This window comes from Pinus tabuliformis, chromosome 3_1 (assembly GCF_031772625.1).
Source record: "Pinus tabuliformis cultivar Carrire ecotype Pingquan chromosome 3_1, CPIR1, whole genome shotgun sequence".
In the NCBI taxonomy this organism is placed as follows: Eukaryota; Viridiplantae; Streptophyta; class Pinopsida; order Pinales; family Pinaceae; genus Pinus; species Pinus tabuliformis.
In genome coordinates, this window is record NC_142301.1 from 679,278,699 (window position 1) to 679,306,336 (window position 27,638).

Genomic DNA, 27,638 nt, shown 5'->3' on the forward strand with positions numbered 1-27,638 from the left:
AAGCCTAGGCCCCCATGACTCTTGGGTTTGCAGATTTTTTCCCAAGAAACTGGAGCCCATTTCTTCCTTGTTTCCTCTTTTCCCCAAAGGAAATCTCTTTGAATATCGCTGAATTGCTGTAACACTCCTTTGGGGGCTGGGAGGGCTGATAAAAAGAACACGAAGATAGATTGCAGAATGGTCTTGACCATAATCAACTTTCCAGCAAGGTTCAATGATTTGATAGTCCATTTTTTAACTTTGTCTTGCATCTTGTTGAGCACCGATTCCCAAATACTTTTGTGCAGCGGCCTAGCTGTGAGGGGAATTCCCAAATATTTTGAAGGTAGGGAATCCCTTTGGAAGCCCAGAATCCTGGAGATATTTCTCTGAATGACAATGTTAGTATTAAAGAAAAATATTTTAGATTTGGAGAGATTGACTTCCATACCTGACGCCAAGGCAAAGTCAAATAAGATTATTATGTAAGCCAAGGCTTCATTGGTTATAGGAATACCTTGTAGCATAGTGTCATCCACAAATTTTTGGTGAGTCAGTGAATGACCATTTTCTGTTAACTAAAGGCCCTTAATTATTCCCACAGCCTTGGCCTATTTAATGGACCTAACCAAACCTTCCATCATGATGATGAAGAGAAAGGGAGAGAGAGGGTCTCCCTGCCTTAGACCTCTAGAAGGAGTGAAGATTCCTGAGGGCGAACCATTCACTAAAATTGAAAAGCTGGAAGAAGTAACCAGAGCCATAACCCATCTAATCTAGTTGTGATCGAACCCAAATGCAGAAAGGACCTTCTTGACATAGAACCAGTTCACCTTGTCATACACTTTGGCAATGTCTAATTGCATGAGCATACTAGCTTGTTTCTTACTGGTAAGCATGTGAACTATTTCATGAGCTTGAATAATGTTGTTTAGGATCTGTTTGCCTTCCACATAACTAGATTTTTCCCTTGAAATTAAAGAAGGGAGAATAGGTTTGAGTCTACTAGCCAGCACCTTGGATATAATTTTATAAAACACATTGCATAAAACAATGGGTCTGAACTTATCAATAGTCAGGGCTGAATCCTGTTTGGGAATCAGGGAGATGAAGGAGGTATTGATGGCTTTCAGAATAGTCTTATTTTTTCTGGAATCCTCTACCACATTCATAATATTTTGTTTGACAATGTTCCAGCATGCCTTAAAAAAGTCTACATTGAAACCATATGGTCTAGGAGCTTTGTTATTCTGCATGTCTTTAATAACTTCACTTACCTCATCTTCAATTACTGGTTTATTCAGGTTAAAATTGTCCTCTCTAGATGCCAACTTGGGGATATTTTTTGTAATTTCCTTGATGTATTGCTCTCTATTTAGATTATTTTCCTCAGTGATGCCTATGAAATGCTGCACGAACACAGTTTCGATACCCTTATGAGTGGTTTGAAGCTCTCCATTTTCATTCAGTATTGAAGAGATTCTATTGTGAGCTCTATTGGCCATGGTGGATCTAAGGAACAATCTGGTATTACGTTCACCTTCTTTGAGCCACTGAACTCGAGACTTTTGTTTCCAAAATATTTCCTCTTGTTTGCATAATTTCTCCCATTCATGATGGTATTTATCAGCTTGTACAATTTTGACTTTATCAAAACCATTCGTGATCAGTGCTTGATTGAGTTCTTGGAGTTTGATTTCCACTGATTTTTTATCCACAAAAATGTTGCCAAACTCCTTCTTGTTCCATTCTTTGAGCCTAAGTTTTATGTGCTTGAGTCTTTTATGAAGGAGGAACATTATAGTGCCCTGTATCTACAAATCTTCGGACCACCATTTTTCTATATTGCTGATGAAATTTGGGTGGGAGAGCCAAATATTCTCGAATCTGAAGGGTCTATTCCTGGGAGAATCAATCCCCTTGATTTCTAATTGAATCGGCTAGTGATCTGAGCCACCAAAGGGGAGAACACTAGCAGTAATTTCTCTATTTGTGAGCATAAGCTCCTCTGATAACAAAAATCTGTCTAATTTGGAGGCGACTTGTGCCTCCCCTCCTCTTTTATTGTTCCAAGTGAAATGACCATTGTGCGTTTCAGAGTCCACTAGTTTCATATCCTCTGTGAAGGTTTGGAATGCTATTGAATCTTTACTTAGCAGTCTAGTACCACCTTTTTTTTCCGAAAGAGATATAATCATGTTAAAATATCCTCCCATGATCTAAGGAATTTCTTCATGTCTACTTCTAATATCAACTAGGGATTCAAGAAACCTGAGTTTTTCATCTATTCTTTGAGGCCCATAAACGTTAGTGACCAGGAAGGTAACTGACACCCCAACTGGTTGAAAAATTATTCATAAGTAATTTCTAGATGCCTCCGCATCTATTATGCTGACTTTTAGTGGGTTCCATAGAGTTAGGATACCTCCCGTTGTGTTCTCTTCTTTAACCTCTAGAAACTCAAATCTGTTAAGCCATTTGCTATGGATCTATTTTAACTTATGAATAGAGCATTTTGTTTCCTGAATGAATATAATGTCTGACATTGCTAGTTTCATTATGTTACTTAGCATTCTTTGCTTTCTTTTACTACCTAGACCTATGATATTCCAAGATATGAACTTCATAATTAAAGATTTGTAAAGGAGTAACTGGTTAGGTCTTTCCTCTTACCCCAATCTATCATTAGCTTTCCACACTCCATCAAGAGCTCATTTTGCTTTTTTCTGCCCCTCTTCTTTCCTGGATTTCTAATCGCTAATCCTAGAGTTGATTTCATAGTTTTCACACCTCGGTGCTTTTGCTTGTGAATGTTTTTACCTTTATCCAACCCTTTTTCCTGAGCTTTCCATAAAAACAACTGTTGTATTCTGTTGCATTCTTCTTGAGGCAGAGAGCCTATTCCTCCCTTGGTTCCATGCATCAAGAATCCTTCTAGATGTAGGTTCTCCTTATCAAGTATTTCCAGTAGTTCCTGATCCTCCAGATCTATTTCACTTTGGGTCATTTCCTGGTCCATTTCCATTTCTGTTTCAATCATCATTGGCTCTTTTGGATAACCAATATCTTGAGAATGTTTGTTGTCTTCTTCCTTTTCTTCTTCATTTGGACCTTCCTCTTGAGACTGGTCTTCTCTCATGATTTCTTCATTCTCTTCCAGCACTTGAAACTTGTTCTGACTGTTCTTCTGCGCCTCGTTGTGTTGTTGCTTTGGCCCCTTTTTTCCTACTTTCCCTTTACTTGTCACTTTCTGAAAGCTATCAATCTCCTTCATTGTATTAGGTTTCCCTTTATTCTCTGTTTTACCAAGAGGGCAGTCTTTGAACAAATGTCCATGCTCATGGCATCTACGGCATCTGAATGGGATATGCTCGTAGTCCACTGCCTACACCCATTCTTCATCAAAAGCTTCCAAGATTACTTCCTCCAGAAGAGCACTTGATAGATCCATTTCCACACAAATTCTTGCAAAGTATATTTTCCCCTTCTTGTGGCTTCAGAAGTTTTGATGAAATGTCCTAATTTATTGCCAATGGCAGTTATCGATTCTATTTGCTAATAATCCATAGGTAGAGAATAGAGCCTTACCCAAACAGGGACTGAAGTGAAGTTTTTCTGCTCTAGAACAAATTTCATCTTCAAAGGCCTCATATAAAGACCGATTGCTGCATAAAAGTAGGGTCCTCCTTCAAATATTTTGTCTTTGTCTTCAATGTTTGTGAACACTATTTTGAAGAATCCCTTTGACCCAGGATGTAGGTCAATTCTTCCTTTGGATTTCCAGTGATACTTGATCCACATCTGTAAAGCTTTTTCAGTGGGCCAGAGTCCCATGAATTTACAGATAATGGTGTAGGTTCCCATGTGTTCCCTATGCACCTGTAGAGCTAGATCATTTAATATTATTCTAGGAGTGAATTCTGCTTTAGGTTTGTAGGGTCCCTTTTGTTTTTGTCTCTTGCACCCTGACTTTTGTCTTCTTCCTCTGTGTCCTTTGTGCTACTGTTTTCCTTGGTCTTGTTCCCTTCTGTTTCCTTTTCCTTATCTTTGTTCCTGCCATCCACAAAACTTTTGCTGCTGATTATCAGTGTTTTGCCTCTGCCAGCTGCCGTGTCTTTGTAGGAGGGAGTCGAGCTCCCTCCTCTTGCGCCCTCCATTAGAAACAAATACCTGCACCATTCTGAAACCCTATCTAATCACTTCCGTCGAGCTCTCCTCCTCTTCAGTTTTTCCCGAAACGTAGTAATTTTCCAAGGAAATATCCATTCTTACTTTGCCTGCATATTTTAATTAATTTGTTGAAATTCCATAATGTGTTTAAATACAAATTTATGGGTGCTTGTGTTGGAGTATCCTGGGTTATGGGCAGTCAGGGCAACCTTATCATGTCCCTATCAAGTGGTATCAGATCTCAACTATGTTTTTGGAGAATTTCAAAGCCACAAAAGGCTTCCAACATTATAGCTCTTGGAGAAATATTAATGAAGTTCTTGGAGGAAGCAAAGTTTATAGGAGGTTAAGGTAAGCCTCTGTTGAACTAAGGTTTGTTGATTGTGAGGTGTTGTGTAGACATAGTGGAGAGTGTCTACCTTGAACTATAACAAGTATCTCTTTCGTGATGCAGTCAAAATAATAGAGGTTGGAATTAAAGTTTAGATGTTGATTGTGTATGAAGGAATTTTGAGTGAGTTGCTGTGAAATTATTTGGATGGAATTGTGAGCAAGAAAATTCTTTTAATCTAACATAAATTCACAAGGTTGAGAGGATAATTAGATTTACTTTTAGGTAAGGTTATGCAGGTTATTAGGAGAAGACTCAAACAAAATAGATAGATTGTTTTGTTAAAGAGGAAATGAAATTTTAACCATTTTTATGTGGAAATTGGAAATATCTCTGGAAGACAAGTGAAGATGTTGATAAAAGATCCATATGATGGATATGGCTTATAGGTCAAGGAATAGTTTATCCATGTATAGATGGAATTTCCAAGTTTCAAGACAAGTTGATAGTGAAAAGAGGCTGAAGAGAAAAGGAGCCTTACAATAATAAGTGATTTGATTGGAGGGAATGAAGAGTTGATATTCTCTTGAGGAAGAACAAGTGCATTGGCTGGAAAGGAGTTGGTTCATCAAGTAGTGTATCTTTTTATAGATCTTTTAAAATTGAATATGGTGTTTGTGCCAACTTTCTCATTAAAATAATCATGTTTGCAAGATTGAATTGGTAGAAGCTTCCATAGCAAGTAAGCTATGTCAAAGGAGAAGGAGCACGAATATCTCTTGGGTGAAGAAATGGTGACAAAAACCAACATTAAAACTAGGAAGAGTGAGTAGTTGAAGATGCAGCATCCAAAGACTTTGAGAGTAGAGGAGCAAGAGTGCTCAAGAAGAGGTTATACTACAGAGAATCTAGAGAAGAGAAGATACTAGGAGGATGACTTGGTATTGAATGACAAGTAGCGGACTTGTTACAATGAAAATAAGAGCTTGTTGTAGCTCACTAGGAGACAAGGAGATTTCATGAGAAGAAGATATGAAGATGATAATGAGGGTTTAGATGAAAGTCACAAGCACAAGAAGAAAAGTGCCAAAGCGTGAGTGATGAAAGATTTAAGAATGTGATGGTTGAGTTGGGGCATAACTCAATCATGTGAAATAATTGCTACAAGAAAGTCAAGCTAACTAGAGTTGTGGGCAGGAAGAATGGTACTAATTTAAAGAACAAGAAGGTATGTAATAGTGAAAGTATGACAACAATAAGAAGAATTCCACAATAGCCATTGCGTCTTAAGTTGAATATTGGATAAGGACGTAATGGTCTTTTGTTGACTATAAGTAGCAATAATGAATGTTGCAGTTGTGGATTATCGCAAGGAACCTTGTATTAGGCAGCAAGGGAGAATAACAAAGATATCAAAATAAGAAGGTGAGTCAATTGCATGCAGAATCTAGAATACAAAGAGTGCTTAGAAGAAGATTCCAAAGGAGAGAGTCAGTAGAAATATCAGGAGAAGGCTAGGCATGGAAGAGCTTGTTATGGTATTTACAAATAGGATGTTGGATTCAACTTGTTGTAGTGGCTTGTATGCGACTCACCGCGAGGAGGGAAAATCTCATGGAAGAAGCAGTTTTGTGACTACTGGAAGTCATAGTAATGGTTCAGAGAGAAGGCATCATAGATTAAGTTAGGATAAAATTGGTGGAGAAGTAGCTAAAATCAAATTACAACTACAGATTATGAGAGGACTACTAGCAAAAGATGAGGAAGACCAGGGCTATAGATGAAGTCTCCAGAAGAGAGTAAAATATAATTTGTTGCAAGTTAAGTTGAGATATAGATCAAATTCTTAGTTGGAGGAAAATCTCAATGGAGTTGAGTTAGAATGATGGAAGGAAAACCTAAGGGTGATGAATACAAGTGTAGTGGATGAAGCAAATGCATATTTTATGAGTAGCTTGAAGACAATAAATTTCAGCCAAGGATTGAGTGAGAAGATGAAATAGAAAAGAGGAAAGAAAAAATGTATAGTTGGTTGCATGAAGAGAGAACCTTTGACTCTAAGGAAATTTTTGGTAAGTTTGAACAATTCTTCAACAAGTAAAGGTTAGAGTTCGTAGCGGAAGTAGTTCCTACAACAAACGTTTTCCAGTATTGCGAGTGTTGGGTGTGGAGCCTGATTATCTTCTGTATTCAAAGGTATCACCACATTGGACCCCAATTCAAAATGGGGTGGCAATGCCACCCGTAAAATATTCGTTGTAGGGGGGGTCCAAGGGGAGGTGGATGTGATCTTTTGGGAGCCCCCTTTTGGTAGGGGGATTGGGGGCAGTGCCCTCGAAGCTAAGAATAGATGTAAACTTGTCTTGTAAAATGTTGTAATTTTGTAGTCAATCTGGGCCGTTCATTAGTCGAAGATTTGATGGTAGAAGTTATGTTTAATTTAGGGTTTTTTGCCCTAGAAGGTTTTCCCCTCGCTATATATGAGGGAATTGTATTTCGTTTATGTACATCTGTATTCTGAGTGAGGAAGAGAGAGGAGATTGAGAGAGAAGAGGGAGTTACAATAAATTTGCTATAGGTTGTATCTCTTCAGTTTGCTGGACAATATACAAAGAAGGATTGGCTATTTCTCCATGGACATAGCCTAAACAACTGGGTGACCACGCATCTCTGTGTCTCTTGTTTTATGCATTTTCTGAGTTTTTATTTCTACAATATTTTATGTGTTCCATTGCTCTGTATATATAATTTTCTAACAACGAGTTTGGGTTTTGAAACTTGTTATGCCCTGTTTAGTGTATTATTTGATAAGGGAACCCCATGTGAGTTGGGTGAGGTAAAGAAAATGGTTGGAAGACTTGAGAGAGATCTCTCATGGAACTTGGCAAAGAATATCCATTCTTATTTTGATTGCATATTTTAATTAATTTGCTAAAATTCCATATTGTGTTTAAATAAAGAGTTATGGGTGCTTGTGTTGGAGTATCCTAGGTTATGGGTAGTCAGGGTATTAACCCCAACCTATCCCCATCTTTGTTTCGCCCATGTAATATAAACAAGATGAAGATAGAGTATTTATTCCCTTAGATACTAATATAATAAACTCAATGGAATTTGGGGAAATTGAGAGAAAAATTTATTATAAAATGGTGCCTGATTCTTAGGATCAAGATGTTATTTAAGAAGTGTTCAATCTAAGGAATGTTTTTTGTAGGAATGGGGTCTAACTTATTAGAACCTACACAAGGCCCAAGGAATTGTAGAGAAAAGGCAATGTTTCAAATTATTTAATGATTTTTATTGTAACTCACACTACGAAAAGCTTTATTTTTCTCCACCCTTAGTCACTTGAGTTAAGAGCTAAGTTATACAAGATATCCCCAACATAAACCTTCAACATAGGCCCAAGAAGCTACTAAAATTTGTTAGATTCCTTAGGGCTAGCCAATCCTTAATGACTTGGATCTTGGCTGGGTCCACATGCACCCCATATTCATCTAATATTAGGGGAATTTATAGGTCAAAAATGTGCCTAAAAGGAATTTACTAACACAATTAACTTTAAGAGAACCAATAAGATTCAATATGATTATGTCATCCCTAGGGGTAAATATTTTGGAGGGAAGAGAAGAAAACTATTTTCTTAATTGTATTTTCAGCTTATATCCTTAGAGGCTTACTCAAATGTCAAGTTTAGACACCCATTGGATATAAAATTTAATTTCACATCCAATGAGTATCCACTTTGCATACTTATAAGAAGACCCACACTGAAAAGAATTGAAGATACATTAAAAAATGTGTTAAAGAAGTTTTTTTAATGAAATTTCAAAAAAAAATTATGTGGGTCTTCCCAGAAGTATGCAGGGTGGGTAATCGTTGGGTGTGGAATTTATTTTTGGATCCAACTGATGTATACACTTGACATTTGAGTAACCCTATAAGGAGATAATTCAAAAATACAATAAAAAAGTAGTTTATGTTTTTTTTCTTTAAAAATTCATAACATTTATTTTATTATTTTAACTTTTATTTTTATTATTTTCCTCTCAAAGCTCATTTTCAACCTCAAAATTCAACCAATGAATGTATCCCAGATTATGTATATGTTGTATCATAAAATATACACATGAAAAAAATATCATTAGATCCAAGAATATTCTTAAAGGTATGTTTTAGATGTGGAAAAGAAGGGAATTGCAAGAAATATTTCAAATACAAACTTGCTACAAAAGGGAAGGGGTTTGATGATATTCCTATAGAATTGAAAACCTCCTCAATTGAAGGAGAAAATGTGTAATTGGAATCTTCAAGTACACATGTAGATCAAATTTGTTGGACTCAATGGCATCCTATCATATGACTTCTCATAGGGAATCATTTTGTGAGTATGAAACATATGATGGTGGCGATGTTTTCCTATGGGATCAAATGAGAACTAGAATCATAGGAGAAGGAAAATTAAATTTGAAACCCATGGGTGGAAGGATTAGAACTCTCCATACTTTTTTAATTTTAGAGTTATGAGAACTTGAACACATGAGAACCATTCATGCAACGAAGGAAGCAATATTGTTATAGAGATTTTGTTCAGGTATTCGACTAACACAAAAGGATGTAAGGATATATTGTGATACTTAGAGTGAAATTATTTCAGAGAACAAACCAACTTATCATTTTAAGACAAAGCTTATTAATTTTTAGTATCTTTATGAGAGATGATTGAAGAAAATGTGATACTAGAAAGGTGAACACTTTAAAGAGTGAAGTAGATTCATTAAAAAAATATGTAAGCCATTACATATCTCTTATATTATTAAGAATCTTTTTTCAATAATTAATTGAAAATGGTTAAGACTTACATTGAGTTATCATTATACATATACTATTATTAAATCTTGCTAGCTCATCAATCCTACTTCTGGTTGTTAGTATGGTACCATCTACCCAGATTATGCCATCAATTTTTCTGATGTTCATTTAAAAGATTGCTAGAAAATCCTAGTTGGAGTCCAAGGTCTTGAGATGGTTGAAGATAGTGCATATCTCTCTATGTTAGTTCAGACATCATTCCAACTCACAAACACTGAACATCCTAAACTAAAGCAACCAGTGTTAAAAGATTGTGTAATCGTAGGAGTCAGCAATGCTCAGGTGGAAGGTGTTCATTATGACAAAAAAGCCCTTCTAAGCAACTAGTATATTCAATATAAATCATTGAAAGATACTCCATGAAGTAAAATTAAAAGAATGTCTATCAGTGATAGTCATGTTCACATACTACCTGATAGATCATCCATACCCACACCAATCTTTATGCCACAAAAGCATGTTTTACTAGCCATTTCAGAGTCTAAGCAACCATCAACCAGTGGTTGCAAGTCTATTTCAGGAAATGTATATAGTCATCCGTCAAAAGAAACCACTGTATCTATTCCATCAGATCAATTATATATTCCTAATGTGAGTAGTTTCAATTGTTGTCATTAGATTTGTTACCTTCAGCTCTTCAAGATCTGGTTCACAGCAAGTTATCATTTCGACTTTGCTCTTATTTGGTATCAGAGCCACATTTCGATTCTAAAGTCTATAAACTACAGAGAGAGTGTAAAGCCAGCTAGGAAGCCTTCGAAAAGCTTTTGTTATATAATTGTTGATTAGATATTGGGTGCTTTAGTCAATCTCTGGTCTAGTTTACATTAAAATCATGTCGAACTTCTTAAGATCATTCTCTAACATAGATAGACGCACTATTTCTGAAGTCGATTCTCACTCAGTAGAAAGTGATCATATTGAACATGAAAAAGCCGAAGATCCCGAAAGCTAGAACCCACCTGTTTTGAGTTCAAAAGAAATTTATTAGGTTCCATCTATTTTTAGTCTATCAAGAAAAAATTGGTTGAAAGAAGTTGAATTGAAAATTAAGATTTCTGATCTTTCCATACAGATGGTAGGTCTGAGTTTATCTTTTGAAGATGAAATAAAAAAATTCAAAAAATATGTTCAAGAGAAAAGGTTTTCTTATTTGCATTTTGGAGTGATAAGAATAGGTTTAGCTCCATTATTTCGCCATGGACTCAATACTCCATGTATAACTAAGGTCTTTGACACTCGACACCATAACTATGATCATGCACAAATTGGAACCATATTAGGAAATTTGTCTTCTGGCTATTAGTATGGTACCATCTACCCAGATTGTGCCATCAGTCTGTATGATGTTCATTTAAAAGATTGCTGGAAAATCCTAGTTGGAGTCCAAGGTCTTGAGATGGTCGAAGATAGTGAATATCTCTCTGTGTTAATTCAGACTTCATTCCAACTCACAAACATTGTACATCCTAAACTAAAGCAACCAGTGTTAAAAGACTGTGTAATCGTAGGAGTCAACAATGCTCAGGTGGAAGGTGTTCATTACGACAAAGAAGCCCTTCCAAGCGACTAGTATATTTAGTATAAATCATTGGTAGATACTCCAAGAAGTAAAATTAAAAGAATGTCTATCAGTGATAGTCATGTTTGCATACTACCTTATAGATCATCCATACCCAGACCAATATTTATGCCAGAAAAGCATGTTTTACCAGCCATTTCAGAGTCTGAGCAACCATCGACCAGCAATCACAAGTCTATTTCACGAAATTTATATAGTCATCTGTCAAAAGAAACCACTGTATCTATTCCATCAGATCAATTGTATATTCCTGAAAGAAATCCATTTCTTGCTATAAATAAGATGTTCCGGACATATGTATCTAATATCTCATCTGTAGAAGAATTCCATTACTCCAACCATAGATATGTCAGAGGGGGAAAATGGCCACCAAAAACTATGTTTTGCACTTCCTCATCTCAATCAAGACAACCACCCACAAGAGATGATTGTGCACCACTCTTAGAACATAAATCTTAGAATCCTACTGATCTTGACCAGGTCTATCAGATAGGAAATTATCTCACCACTTGGTGTGCACATGCTGAAGATGTTCTTGATGATTTGGGTCAACAATCAGATTTTATTAATGCAAATCTTAAGCTACTCTATGAAGAGCAACAGTCTGAGAAAACTGAAAAAGAAGTTAGGAAGAGAAGAAGATAGAAGAAAAAGGCCAAAGAAATTCCTAAATTTAGAATTGACATGAGCACTCCTAATTATTGGGACAAAGAAGAAGAGGAAGAAGATACAAAAGAAGCAATTACTGCCACTAGTGCAGAAGAGTCAACTTCAAAAATCTCTGGAAAGTTGACCAGAGTAAAGGAAGAAGCATACAAGGCAGAAAAACAACTTGCTTCAAAGAAAGAGATTATGACTCTTGATGAAGCAGCTTCTAAATTCCCTTCCTTTATTTTACCATCTATAAATAACTAGAATGAAGCTCATGTGTTGAAATAAGTCTCTAAATACCCACGTTTAGAAGAGGATTTGTATGGTGCAAATTCTAGTTGGTATATTTTAGATCTAGACAATTCATCCAATCCAGGAGAATAAATCTGGAGATGGACTGGTGCTTTGTATTAGATGTAGGCCACCACAAAATTAGATAATGTTTCTATAATGGTCCGAGCCAAGAGAAGAATGACCGGCATTGTTGATGCAGCCCAGGCCACTCCCAGGCCACTTCTACCAGGACCTTTCTCCTTTCATGCATATAACAGCTTGTTTTATGATTTAAAACCCCAATTCATAACTTAATAAAAGAGGCGCCATACCAACATTTCAATCCACATAAAACTGTCCATACTAAAATTCAAATCTTGAAATCTTCGGACATTCTCATAAGCAATATATTGGATGGATTCAATTTAAAGATCGCACTCTTACCTTTAAACGTCGGTGATTATACTTCATATGACTGGCCACTAACCAATAGCTCGGAGTGTTTAGAACAGCTCGAAGCCTACCACAACCTGCATATAAGGTTTTGTAATGCGGATCTTTTCAACAACCATGCATATATACCTCTGCTCATAAAGTTTTGTTCAAATGCACATGTATCGCAGTCGCCAACCAAAGAAACGGAATTATCTATATAATAAGTCGCACAAACAGTTTTATAAAACCTTTATGCTTGGCGATTATGCAGCAAAGAATACAACCTTCTACAAACCTTATTCTTGGCGGATTACACAGCCTAATATATGCATATATATACACGTTGCGTCCACACATGTAATTGATACATATAACAGTCACGTTTGTAATTAAATACCGGCATCACAGCAGCGTTTTTCCCCGCATAAAATATAGAGTCTACTTACGCCCATCGCAGGCTTCCCTCGTCTTGATTGGAGATGGCGATGGCGCTACTATGTACACAGGTCGCAGCTCTTCAAGGATCAATTGCCACATATATTCGCCTTAGTTGACTCTTGAACCAGTTATCACTTAACACTTAAAGTCTCACTTATATATTCGTTCACCCTCTTATCGCTCAAAGAAGCTCCAGAGGTCTTCGACGCTAGCTGTCGTTTTAACAGAAGTAACAACTTCCAGGCATAAACGGAGATTCAAGGATTCTGAGGGCAAGGTTAGATTCAAGGCGAATTGTCTTCAGAAAACACCTGCGTAACATTGATTTATGCCATCAAGCACAGAGCCATCTCAAGAATTCTTTAAGGCAATCATGCTCATATAGAACTGAATTAACATACTCATATATACATAAAACAAGCATACACAACAGTTATATTCATGGCCAAATATGCAAATCCATGGCCCTTTTACAAACTGCCCGAAGGCTCCCAAGGAGAACTCTTCCTTGATCACTCTTCACACTCACTTCTCACACTTCTCCCTGCCCAATGCCTTGGAGGCTTCTTAATTTATTAACTTAGCATGCTCTAAAAATCCTAACTAAAGCTCATGCAATGCATACATATGGAAAAAGTATCTTTTTTGCTTTATTCTGTCTTTTTCCTATTCTAAAATAGAAAAGCTATCCTTATCACTTAATGATCCATATCCACTCCTTTATGCCTAAAAGCTCTCCTAGTTTTATTTGAGAATATCTAATTAACTAATGCATGACCCCTATTTCTATTATTTACAATAATTTTCTTTTGAGTTGGATGCTCCCGCATCATACTCCCAAGGTAGAAAATTTTCATGATCTCCTGATCATGTGTTCAGCTCCATGTTTGCCCAGATCCCATATCTTGTACTGCAATTTTCCATTTGCCGCTGCTTCTGTATGTTCTTCTCCAGGTCTCCATATTTTATGCTGCTTTGCTCCACTAGCTGTACTCTTGCAATCTTCTACTGTCTTCCTCTTGCTGCTTTTCTTTTGTTTCACTGCTGCTGGTCTCTTCTGGAATTCCTTCATCATCATTTGCCTTATCATTTCAATTTCTTTGTCTAGCAGATTTTCTCCAGCTTCTTCAGTAAGACCTGTACTCACTAAACAATTGTTAAAATAAAAAATATAAGGCATCAGTGCCTCTTTTGCTGCTAGTGTTGTCTCAGCTGTCACTATGAATGTTGCTCCATGTGTTGCTGTACCTGTCACTATGAATGGTGCTACCTGCCAAACTTCCTGTCCCTCTGCAACATTCATTTGCTTGTCACCTGTAATTTCACCTGCAATTTGATCTGCAACTTTTTCCTCAGCTTTCTCTGGCAACACTTCAGTATGCTGCTCTGAGTTTCTTCCCATCTTCTCTGTCAGCACATCAGTATGCTGATTCGCATTTACCATGAGACTGTCAGCTAGTCCTTCCTTCTTACCATCTATCTCCAGGATGTCTTTCTCCTCTCGTTCATTGTACTGAACTCTTTCATCTGCTGCAATCTCCTTGTCATAATTTGGATTCTCCAACCAATATTCCAACAATGCAATTTCTCTCCAGCATTGCTGAAGCATCTCATCATACTTGCATTCATACGAACTTCCTCTTGTTCTGTAACAGTTGCACAAGGTTGCACATCCTCCTTAGTAAAACCTCCACTAGTGTTTGGCCAATCATCAGCTGGTCCTTCTCTTTCTGCATCAACATCCTGATTAGGCTCCTTCTTCTCCATCTGCTTCTGAGATCTTGCTAACTCATTATTGATCTGAACAGCTTTCAGGTTCAATTATTCTTGCACAAACTCTAAAGTTTGTTTATCTTCCTGTTCTGTACCTGCAAACATGCGCAACTCATTAGTTTTAAAACCATGAGACTTTTCAATCTTGACTGCTTCCTTCAACATTTTTCTCTTAATATATCTGCATGCGGGAATTTCAAACTCCAACTCTGGTGCAAGAACTCTAAGTCCCTTTTTCAACAAGGAAATCATAATTTGCTTCAACCTCCTCTGCAACTGTCGCCAAATCACTCTCTTTCCCTTCAGTGGAAAGATCCATTTTCTATTTTTATTTTTTTTCTCTTGCAGCCATTCTTCCATTACCTGCAATTGTACCTTCATTATTGCAATCTCTCTTTCTCGAACTCCTGCAGTCATCCCATCAGCTAATTGTCTTTCACCTGCAAACATCCACAAATTGTCAGATTTAAAACCATATGACCCTTTGGTCTTACTTGAAGTTTCAGTCTTCAAGCCTTCATTTTTGCTATCTCCCAGAAATTCTCCTTGTTCTGGTTCACAAATATATTCTTCCACTTCCTCTGGACTCATCTTCTTGCCATTTACCTTGGCATCCTCTTTCTTATGTCCTCTACCGTGGCTTTTTCCTGAACCTCTGCTATGACTATCAGTAGTCATCTTCTCCTTCGCCATGAGTTCCTCACCTATGCGTTGCATGAAGCCTCTGCCACAGCAAGCTCTCTTGCTGCCATTTACCTCACCAATCCTTCCCTCCGGATCTGGTCTTTTGGTAATCATTGGTCCTCTGCTGGAACCTTTCGAGCATCCTCTACTGCTCCTGTAAGCTTCTCTCATCTGCAACTTTATTCAACCTCTGTTTAATCTTCTTTGCAACAAGCCTCTACAACAGCTAGTCCTCTAGCTGCAATCTTACCTCACTAAGCTCTCCTCACTTAGTCTTTTGGTTAGCACGGTTCTTTGTCTTCGAACCTTCTTCTGAGCAACACCTTTGCTCCCTCTAGGCTTCTGCAATCTCCTTCTCTCTCCTGAGAACACTTCAGTTGTCCTCTTTATCCTTATTGGATTCTTCAGGTTCACTGCCACTTTCTCTCTGCAACCATAAACTTCAATTCATCAATTTCAAACAAGAAAATAATCTCACCTCTTAAGACCTTGCATGATCTTGTCTTCCTTCTTCTTCTGCAATCCTGTTTACCTGTGGAGTTTGCATATCAGATTTAAAAATCATTCATCACACATTCAAAGAAACATACTTCAGTTTTCCACTGTATTCATGTAAAATAAACTTTCTTCAACAAAATATTCCAGCTCTGATACCACCTGATGCACCCCAGGCCACTCCCAGGCCACTTCTACCAGGAACTTTCTCCTTTCATGCATATAACAACTTGTTTTATGATTTAAAACCCCAATTCATAACTTAATAAAAGAGGCGCCATACCAACATTTCAATCCACATAAAACTGTCCATACTAAAATTCAAATCTTGAAATCTTCAGACATTCTCATAAACAATATATTGGCTGGATTCAATTTAAAGATCGCACTCTTACCTTTAAACGTCGGTGATTATACTTCATATGACTGGCCACTAACCAATAACTCGGAGTGTTTAGAACAGCTCGAAGCCTACCACAACCTGCATATAAGGTTTTGTAATGCGGATCTTTTCAACAACCATGCATATATACCTCTGCTCATAAAGTTTTGTTCAAATGCGCATGTATCACAGTCGCCAACCAAAGAAATGGAATTATCGATATAATAAGTCGCACAATCAGTTTTATAAAACCTTTATGCTTGGCGATTACGCAGCAAAGAATACAACCTTCTACAAACCTTATTCTTGGTTGACTACACAGCCTAATATATGCATATATATACACGTTGCGTCCACACATGTAATTGATACATATAACAGTCACATTTGTAATTAAATACCGGCAACACAGCAGTGTTTTTCCCCGCATAAAATATAGAGTCTACTTACGCCCATCGCAGGCTTCCCTCGTCTTGATTGGAGATGGCGATGGCGCTACCATGTACACAGGTCGCAGCTCTTCAAGGATCAATTGCCACATATATTCGCCTTAGTTGACTCTTGAACCGGTTATCACTTAACACTTAAAGCCTCACTTATATATTCGTTCACCCTCTTATCGCTCAAAGAAGCTCCAGAGGTCTTCGACACTGGCTGTCGTTTTAATAGAAGTAACAACTTCCAGGCATAAACAGAGATTCAAGGCGAATTGTCTTCAGAAAACACCTGCGTAACATTGATTTCTGCCATCAAGCACAAAGCCATCTCAAGAATTCTTTAAGGCAATCATGCTCATACAGAACTGAATTAACATACTCATATATACATAAAACAAGCATACACAATAGTTATATTCATGGCCAGATATGCAAATCCATGGCCCTTTTACAAACTGCCCGAAGGCTCCCAAGGAGAACTCTTCCTTGATCACTCTTCACACTCACTTCTCACACTTCTCCCTGCCCAATGCCTTGGAGGCTTCTTAATTTATTAACTTAGCATGCTCTAAAAATCCTAACTAAAGCTCATGCAATGCATACATATGGCAAAAGTATCTTTTTTGCTTTATTCTGTCTTTTTCCTATTCTAAAATAGAAAAGCTATCCTTATCACTTAATGATCCATATCCACTCCTTTATGCCTAAAAGCTCTCCTAGTTTTATTTGAGAATATCTAATTAACTAATGCATGACCCCTATTTCTATTATTTACAATAATTTCCTTTTGAGTTGGATGCTCCCGCATCAATTGTATATGATTGGTGGGTGGGAGCATCGGAAGAAGAAAGAAGAGCATTCATGGAAGCAGGACTGACCACTTTAGAACTTTTGCTAAAAACACAATTTTTTCTAGAGCTAGTACATGAGAAAAAACAGCGAATAATAGACTTAAGTCGTATGGAATTAAAAGATTTAAAATATCTTGATCAATTTGGCAAATATTTCATGGCAAAAGTCTTTAAGGCAAATCTCTCTAATGATACTACTCAAAAAATATCATTTTTGTCAAAGCTTCCAGACAATTTAGGAGATCTAACTATGAAGGATCTAGATGTACAAAATAAAAAAATAGATCAAATATATTGGATTGATATTCTTTTTAGGTGTACAGAGAAGGTTAAGTATTTGTGCTAGCAAAAGAAAGCACACGATATTACACCCAGTTGAGATGCCTGCAGAACAATCCTACCGTGGACACCTTTTAAAAAGAAGAAGAAGACAAAAAGATATGGAAAATTTAGACCTAAGAGAGTCTCCAATCCAAGGAAGGCTTTTAGAAAATTCAAATTTTTGAAAAAGAGAAAGAAACCAAGAAACAACAATTGTTGTTTCCTTTGCAAACAAGAACGCCATTTCGCATGGAAATGTGCTAATAGTTCCTCTTCTAAACTAAAAGCTTGTTTTGAGATTGAGGAATTCAAGGACGACTAGTCTGTAGTCGATTCAGAAGACGAAGGTTCTGATGTATATATTTTAACAGAAGCTTCATAAGATGAATGTAATATTAAAGCTAGTGTACAAAAGATGAATAAGTGTAATTATTGTTTTGATGATGATGTTTCTGAAGAATTTCATTATAGTGATTTGTCAGATGAAAGTGAAACAGAAGAAACTGAAGACACCACAGATGTTTCAGACAAAGAGTCAGCTTCAAAAAGCTTGCAACAAGCAGGTAAGCAACCAATTATAGTATTGCCAGAATTAAATTATTTTTGCCTATATCAAAAGAACAATGTTGCTTCTACTAGTTTAAAAATTCTAGGAAACAATAGAGTTGAAGACCAAGCTCTATTAAAAAAGATCATTAAAACAAATAGTCTCATTTATATCCCAGTTCAAGTGTAAGTCATAAATGAATGGATAAATTTTGATGCATTCATAGATACTGGAGGATCAAATTGATCCGGATTTAAACAGGAATGCAAAAAATTACAGAGGTAACCATAAACACAGAGATGCAGTGGAAATAATACTTCATTTCATTAATGTAAAACACTGAAATATGCTTACAAACAACAATAGAAATAAACTAGCTAGGGCGATGGTAGCTTATTAAGAGAAGTGGTGGCCGCATGGCTCTGAACTATCTTACAATGAGGTTCAAGGGCCTTTTATTATTGAACAATAAGAGCAAACCCTAAATAGCCAAAACCCTAACCCGAGGAGATGCAACCCCAAGAGTTTATGGGCGGCGTTGGGGTGAGTTTGACAGTCAACTTCCCGGGGTCATGAACTGGTCATATTATCTCCGTTTGACGCGCATGATAGCCAGTTGGAAAGATCTCTCCAAGGAATACGACAGAAAATATGATTTTAGACAAAAAATCACTAGCAGTAGATTTCCCAGAAAAAACGTCGTTTAGAGCCTCAAAACAGCTCTAGATGTTTAGGACCCAAAAATCTGCTAAAAGTAGTAAACTGTGCTATAATTAAGGAAATTGAAAATCTAAAAGATACAATGGTGGGGGTCAAATTGAAATTGGTGGGTGGCCACCAATATCCACTTGGATCATTCCTCCCCCCTTAGGAAGCAATGGTCCCCATTGCGTGAGTTCCTCCATGAGATGAGGGAACTTCTGCTGAACATGGTCCCTAGTGAGCCACTTGCCCTCGTGAAGGAGTTGGCCTACTTTGACAACTCGATACAGTTGGATATTCTACTGGCGAGTGTGCTTGATCTGTGTGTCCATGATCCAATCAGTTGTAGCTTGTTCCATGCAATCTGGATTTAACTCTATGGGTGTGAGCTATTCTGCAATGTCAGATGTGTCTAGTAATGGTGGAAGTATGGCCGAAGGTAGTGCACATTGAACACTGGGTGTAGGCCAAGGAATGGGAGAATGCTAAGCTCAAATGCATTGTCTCCCACAACCGTGGTAATGGTGTAAGGACCATATCGGAGTGGTTTGAGTTTCTGATAGGCTCTGGTAAGGTGTTCCTTTTGCAAATGCAACCAGACTTTGTCGCCCACCTGAAACTTGTGTGGCACCTGATATTGATCATGTCATTGCTTGTAGTTGGCATTTGATTTCTCCACAATGTCATGGACCTGCTGGCGAATATGTTGGCTGTGCTAAATGAAGTTTTTTGCCTTATCTATTTCGAACTAGACATGAGTTGAATCTACGTGAGTAGCTGCAAATGGCATGACCACGTCAATGGGACATAGTGGCTAGAATCCCAAGCCCACCTGAAAAGGGTTGTGGCTAGTCGAGTTGTGGAGAGCCTCGTTGTAACTATGCTGAACATAGGGGAGGCTCTCATCCCATGTGCGTGGATGCTTTGATTTGTACATGTGCAAAATGTCTATGATCATCATGTTGACAGCCTCTATCTAGCCATTAGTTTGAGTATGGAAGGCTTTGTACTTAGTGAGTTTGGTGTCCAGCATCGACCAAAGACTGGACTAAAATGTATTGAGGAACCTACTATCCCGATGTGAGATGATAGACAGGGGATCCCAAAGTGTACCTACACTTGTTCAAAGAAGAGTTTAGTAGTGGCTTCTGCTGTGATATTCTTCTTGCAAGTCGACGTAATGGCCATATTTGACAACCTGTCGATGACCATAAAAACACAGTCATTTCCATGCTTAGTGGAAGGAAGGCCTGACATGTAATCCATGGATATGGATTCCCAAGGTCGAGTAGGGGCAGGCAGCGGGGTATAGAGGCCTTGCTTCTTGACGGTTGGTTTGGCAATGGCGCAGGCAGTGCATGATCTGATGTACTTCCCAACATCCTATAGAAGATTCGGCCAATAGAAATACTTCTGCAATACTGCCACTGTTTTCTCGTCCCCGAAATGCCCAACAACTCAACTGTAGTGTGCTTCCCAAATCATCTTGGCACGCTCACTTGAAGGAACACATAGGTGACCTAGGTGGCATAACAGGGCATCCTGGAGATGTGGGGATCCCTTTACCCACATGTGGGAGTGGAAGAGACGCTCCTCATCCTCTGGATCTTCGGGTTCCTCTTTCTGTATCTTCATGGTGGCAATGGTGGCTTTGGGCTCTGAATCGATAATCTACTTCCCTTTGTTATTCCCCTTTTCAGGTTCTGACTCAGAGTCAGAATATGCATCTGATTCTAAAACCTTTAGCTCAGCCACCAGTGACTGCTTGACCCGACAGTCACTTGTGTTGTGAGTGGAGATCTTATGGAACTCACACCATTTTCCCATGTCCTCTTTCGGCTTCGCGGCACTTTTATTTGCTTTCAACTTTGGCGGGTTATCTTGGGTCACCCCTCCTTGGCTTTGTCCTTTGTTTTGTGGTTTGGGGGCACCTTTCACTTGCTTCAGATTCACAGATCCAAAGTCTCGCTTCTTTTGTTTAAACTTTTGCTCGACCTTAATGGCATGTTGGTATGCTGTGCCAAGCAGGGAGATGTTCAGGAATTCTATTTCTTCCTAGATGTACTTTTGTAGGCAGCCATGGTATTTGAGTATCAAATGCTACTCTGAATCCTTGATACCCAACTTTGTGCGAAGGGTATGGAAAATATTGGTATACTCTAGCATGTCTTGGTCCCTTCCCTACCGCACCGTGGTCCACTTTATGTATTGATCCTCATAGCATCTAACAGGGTAGTATTGCTCCTTAATGGCATCCCGGAATGAATTCCAGGTGGGTGTGGCTGAAAATAGTGAGTTGGTATTTTCATCCTTCTACTCGCAGTAGGTTTCCCACCAGTCCTTGACGTGGGGGGATGCTTTGAGAAGAGCGAAAATAATCTTTTCTCGACTCAAAAATTCATGAAAAGAAAAATAACCCTCTAGCAGATTTAACCATTTATCTACAACATTTGCATCTATTTTACCCTTGAATATGGGGATTTCAAAATTAACTTGTACCTTAAAGGGTATGGCATTTCCAGAGTAGTTGCTAGAAGCCAATGCATCGCCTCTGGGTAGCCACTGAAGGATCTGGGCAAAGTTGTCCATCATCGTATTCCTTTAGTGCTTGAGGGCTTCTTCGAGCAAGATTTCGATAGGATCTCCTACCCCCTAATCTTTCTTCTCATTCATCATGGGAGGCCATCGGGATTTGAGAGGGTGGTCTTACAAAGGTTCGACTAGTTCAAGCCCTAACTCCTTATATCTCGACCTCATTGGGGACATGAAAAGAAAATCAGAGAAAAAGCAGATCGCTCTGATACCATTGATCCAAATTTAAACAAGAACACAACAAATTATAGAGGTAACCATAAACACAAAGATGCAGTGGAAATAATACTTCATTTCATTAATGTAAAATATTGAAATATGCTTACAAACAACAATAGAAATAAACCAACTAGGGCGATGGTAACTTATCTATGAGAAGAGATGTGGTGGCTACATGCCTCCAAACTATCTTACAATGAGGCTCAAGGGCCTTTTCATTATTTAACAATAAGAGCAAACCCTAAACAACCAAAACCCTAACCCAAGGAGATGTAACACCAAGAGTTTATGGGCCCCATTGGGGTGAGTTTGATAGTCAACTTCTTGGGGTTGTGACTTGGTCATATTATATCCATTTGACGTGCATGATAGCCAGTTAGAAAGATGTCTCTGAGGACTACAATGGAAAAGACGATCTTGGAAAGAAAATTGCTGGCAGTAGATTTCCAAAAAAACATTGTTTAGGGCCTCAAAATGGCTCTAGAAGTTTAGGACCCGAAAAAACTGCTAAAAATAGTAAACTATGTTATAATTAAGGAAACTGAATAACTGAAAGAAGCAATGGTTGGGGTCCAAGTGGAATTGGTGGGTGGCCACAAATATCCACCTGGATCACAAATAATCTGGCTCCTCCATCTTTATTTAAATCTCTTTGGAAGCCACTTCAAAATATTCTTGTATCTAAAACAATAGGGGGATCTGTTCAATTAACACATTATGTTGATAACATATCTTTTCTATTTAGCATTTTGATCCATCTACAAGCTTAATGCTTGGAATGCCTTTTATTAATTCTGTGTTCCCAGTCAATATTAGCAAAGATAAGCTGATAATTAATTTAAAGAATAAGGCTATTGTTGTGCCTCGACTATTCATAGCAAATTTAGAGGCTCGAAAAGAGAATAGTCAAAAGAGAGCTGGAGCAAGAAAACCACATAAAGACTCCAATAATTAGCAAGATGTCTTATAATTGTATGAAGAAAGGGTAGAGTCAAAAAATAGACAAAAGAAATGTATTGACCCAAATTGGTCCACTGAGCAGATTTCTATCCATGACAGGTTGTTGAAAAGTTGTTCAAATAATCCACAACAATTTTACACAATAGAAAGCTCAAAGCAAGAGATAGTGACCCTACATGATAATGGAGTCGAGCGAAAAATAATTCCATGCACCCCCATAGATGAACAAGAAACTAAGAGACAGATAGAAGAATTGTTAGGTATGAATCTTATTGAACCTAGCATGTCTCATTATTCTTGTTCAACACTTTTGGTCAGAAATCATTCTGAAATAGTTAGAGGCAAGACTCGAATGGTAATTAAATATAAACCTATAAATGATATCACCCAGGGTTTTCACTACCCTTCGCCCAGACCAGAGACAATAATGCAGAAAATTCAAAATAGTAAACTTTTCAGCAAGTTTGATATGAAGTTTGGATACTATTAAATATAGATCCAGGAAGAAGACAGACATAAAACTGCCTTCACATGCCCTGCAGGTTTTTATCAATGGAAGGTGGTACCTTTTGGCCTAAAAACTGCTCCTGCATTCTTCCAAAGAAGAATGGATTTTGTTTTTGGAAAATACGATTTCATTGTAACATATATAGATGATATACTTGTACATAGTCTCGATCTTGAAACCCATTTAAAGCATCTAGAGATTTTTCTAAGTGAATTCCAAAATCATGGCATAGTCCTTTCTAAAAAGAAAATGGGTCTTTTCAAGACAGTATAGAATTTTTGGGGATCAATGTAGTTAATGGAAAAATCCAAATGCAACCCCATGTTCTTATTAAATTGTCTCAGTTTGCAAATGAACTAAAAGACACTAAAACAATTCAAAGATTTTTAGGTGTCTTAAATTATGTGCACAGATATATTCCCTGGTTTCCCGAGAAAGCAACCCCAATCAAACAACATCTCAGAGAAGGATGGTTAGCAAAAGCCACTACAACAATTAAAGATCTCAAATCAGAATGTTAGCAACTTCCAAAGCTACAACCACTAGATGATGAACTTATGATTTTACAAACTGATGCTTGTGATAGTTTTTGGGCAGCAGTTCTTTTTTAGAAGCAGAAGAATGAAGAAGAAAAACTTTGTGCTTATGCCTCAGGTGAATTCTCTCCCAGTCAAAAGAATCACTTTATTGCTGAAAAGGAAACTTTAGCAATTTTTAATGGGATACAAAAATTTGAACTATATCTGGAACCAATAAAGTTTCTTATAAGGACTGATTTCATTAACTTCAAGTATTTCTTGTCTGCCAAGGTTTCAAGACAACTTGCTAGAGGAAGGTTGCTCTCATGGCAGATTTGGTTTCAACAATTTGATTTTGATCTTGAATGCATACCCAAAATTTCTAATTTTTTAGTAGACTCTTTAACTAGAGTTATGAACAAGGTTTTTGTCACATCACTAGGAAATTTCTTTATAATACCATGAAAAGGACCCCAAGATGATAATTTCAGTACATTTGTAAATAGATTCAAAATTCTTGAAAGCCATGTGAATCATTTAACAGAATAAATCAAGAAGGTTGTGGGTTTGCCTCTGAGGAAGAATCAGTGGATTCGAAGATGCCAAGCATGGTAGTCTAAAAAAATTCGCATATCATTAGGCCTAGACGCTCATTTGGTAATGGTATACCCTTTGGCCAACATGAAGGTAAAGATTTATTTTAAAAGTTTATCAGATCTATGGTCCGGTCAATTCACTGAAAATATGATTTGGATCCTCAAAGCATTGAATTACTATCAATTGATAGGTGGAATAGACTTTGCTTTAAGCATATACACAGGAGCTAAAATTTTGGATTTAGAAGTTATTCCAATGAAAGGAGAATTAGAAAAATATCTCTTGTCACTAAAAATTCCTGATATTTTTGAGGAACTTTAAGCATCTTTTCTAAAAAGATTTGATGAAAACTATGCACTCAATGACACTTTTCCTCAATATAAAATTTTCAAAAATTTTGCCGATTGGGAGATTAAAGAAGGATTTTGCAGGAGAAGGCGATCTATTAGAACATCTCAGTGCATCCAGAGAACTTTCTAATATCTAAGGACTTTCTCATCCCCTCGGGATTACCAAAGTCTAACACTAAGATAAAGTATTTCTCCTAATCCTTTTGCACAATTATTCTGTCATGAGATAGATGGAGAAAATAAGAGCAGTAATAACATAGAAATGATCAAACATCTGGCTCTCTGTTTCAAAGAATTTGGAAATTTAAAACTAACAGAAAAACAACAGCCTTTACAGCAAATAGATGAACTTCAAGGAGAACTGAAAGTTTTAAGATTCGTGATTAACCAAATGGCATTAATCACACTCAACATTGTTTTAGGAAATTTGAACAACAATGTAGTTCACATTATTAGTCTACTGTTGTTAAACAAAATCTTCACTTCAATGATTTTTGAATTGGGATGGCAACCAAAAGCATACATTAATGAAAACTATAGATTATGGGTCCAACATGCAATCGAGACTTCCACTAACATGTTTTAGATCCTTAAGTGGGAGCTTATAGATGGTATTGAGTTGGAAGTTCAGCCTTCTCCCGCGTTCAGAAAATTCTTTAAAGATTCTTTTCTAGATATTGGTATCAGCTCAGTACCTTTTCTAAAAAAGTGGGAAAAGCAAGAAGTGATGTTTAGCCCATAACAACATAACCTCCACAAAGTAAAAGTAAATCAGGACCATGGACAAACATCAAACGCATCTCCAAACGACAAAGAAACAATATCAGTAGATGCCAAAGGAAAAGGTAAATTTGAAGAATCTATTTTTCAAGACACATATGTGGATGCACAAGGCCTGCATGATATCAATTAGGACAAAGAGTACTCAAAGATGATGGAATACAACTACCTCAAGATGCTTGAATGAAATGCCTTAGGAAGACAAGTGTCTGATGATGATGATGATTATGATTCTGACCAAAGTCCGAAAGGATATTGGTGGAATTATTGTACCGGAAAGATTGAGTAGACACCGTCGAATAAATAAAATGCTGATAGGACCCTCAATTATTTCCACTTTATGTCATATCTTAGATTAGATTAGATTCCTTTAGGAAGTTATAAAAGTGAGATCAAACCAGAGAAGCCCACAGGTTGGAATGGAGTGCTTCTTTGATCTCGTATTGTAATCAACATAGTATTGTAATTTTGATGTTTGAATTAATATTGAAGCCGCTAGGCTGCCTGTTTGAGGATAGTTTTGTAAAATTCAAAAGAACCTGGAGAAGTAAAGCAAAGGCGTTGAAGAAGACCCAAGGAAAGAGAGGTCGTGTCCGTTTGTATTCTCGGTGTGAGGAGTTTCAATTGCTGTCATTAGATTTGCTACTTTCAGCTCTTCAAGGTCTGGTTCAAAGTAAGTTATCATTTTGACTTTGCTCTTATTTAATGCTTGGAATGCCTTTTATTAATTTTGTGCTCCCAGTCACTATCAATGAAGATAAGCTGATAATTAATTTAAAGAAGAAGGCTATTGTTGTGCCTTGACTATTCATAGCACATTTAGAGGTTCAAAGAGAGAATAGTCAAAAGAGATTTGGAGCAATAAAACCACATAAAGACTCCAATAATTGGCAAGAAGTCTTGCAATTGTATGAAGAAACGACAGAGTCAAAGAACAGACAAAAGGCATGTATTGACCAAAATTTGTCCACCGACCAGATTTCTATCCATGGCAGGTTGCTAAAAAGTTGTTCAAATAATCCACATCAATTTTGGATAGTAGAAATCCCGAAGGAAGAGATAGTGACTCTACACGATAATGGAGTCAAGGGAAAATTAATTCCATGCACCCCCACAGATGAACAATAAATTAAGAGACAGATAGAAGAATTGTTAGGTATGAATGTTATTGAACCCAGCAGGTATCATTATTCTTGTTCAACGTTTATGGTTAGAAATCATTCAGAAATAGTTAGAGGCAATCCCCAAATGGTAATTAGCTATAAACCTCTAAATGGTATCACCCAGGGTTTTCACTACCCTTTGCCTAGACCAGAGATAATAATTCAGAAAATTCAAAATAGTAAAGTGTTCAAAAAGTTTGATATGAAGTCTGGATACTAATAAATATAGATCCAGGAAGAAGACAGACATAAAACTACCTTCACATGCCCTGCAGGTTTTTATCAATGGAAGGTGGTACCTTTTGGCCTCAAAAATGCTCCTGCATTCTTCCAAAGAAGAATGGATTTTATTTTTGGAAAATATGATTTCATTGTAACATATATAGATGATATACTTGTACATAGTCCCGATCTTGAAACCCATTTAAAGCATCTAGATATTTTTATAGGTGAAGTCCAAAATCATGGCATAGTCCTTTCTGAAAAGAAAATGGTTTTGTTTCAAGACAACATAGACTTTTTGGGGATCAACGTAGTTAATGGAAAAATCCAAATGCAGCCCCATGTTCTTACTAAACTGTCTCAGTTTGTAGATGAACTAAAAGACACTAAAACAATTCAAATATTTTTAGGTGTCTTAAATTATGTGCACATATATATTCCCAAGTTGTCCGAGAAAACAACCCCAATCAAAAAACATCTCAGAGAAGGATGGTTAGCAAAAGCCACTACAGCCGTTAAAGAGCTTAAATCAAAATGTCAGCAACTTCCAACGGCACAACCACTAGATGACGGACTTCTGATTTTACAAATTGATGCTTCTGATAGTTTTTGGGCAGCAGTTCTTTTTGAGAAATGGGAGAATGAAGAAGAAAAACTTTGCGCATATGCCTCAGGTGAATTCTATCCTAGTCAAAAGAATTATTTTATTGTTGAAAAGGAATCTTTAGCAATTTTTAATGGGATACAGATATTTGAACTATATCTGGCACTATTAAAGTTTCTTATAAGGACTGATTCTATGAACT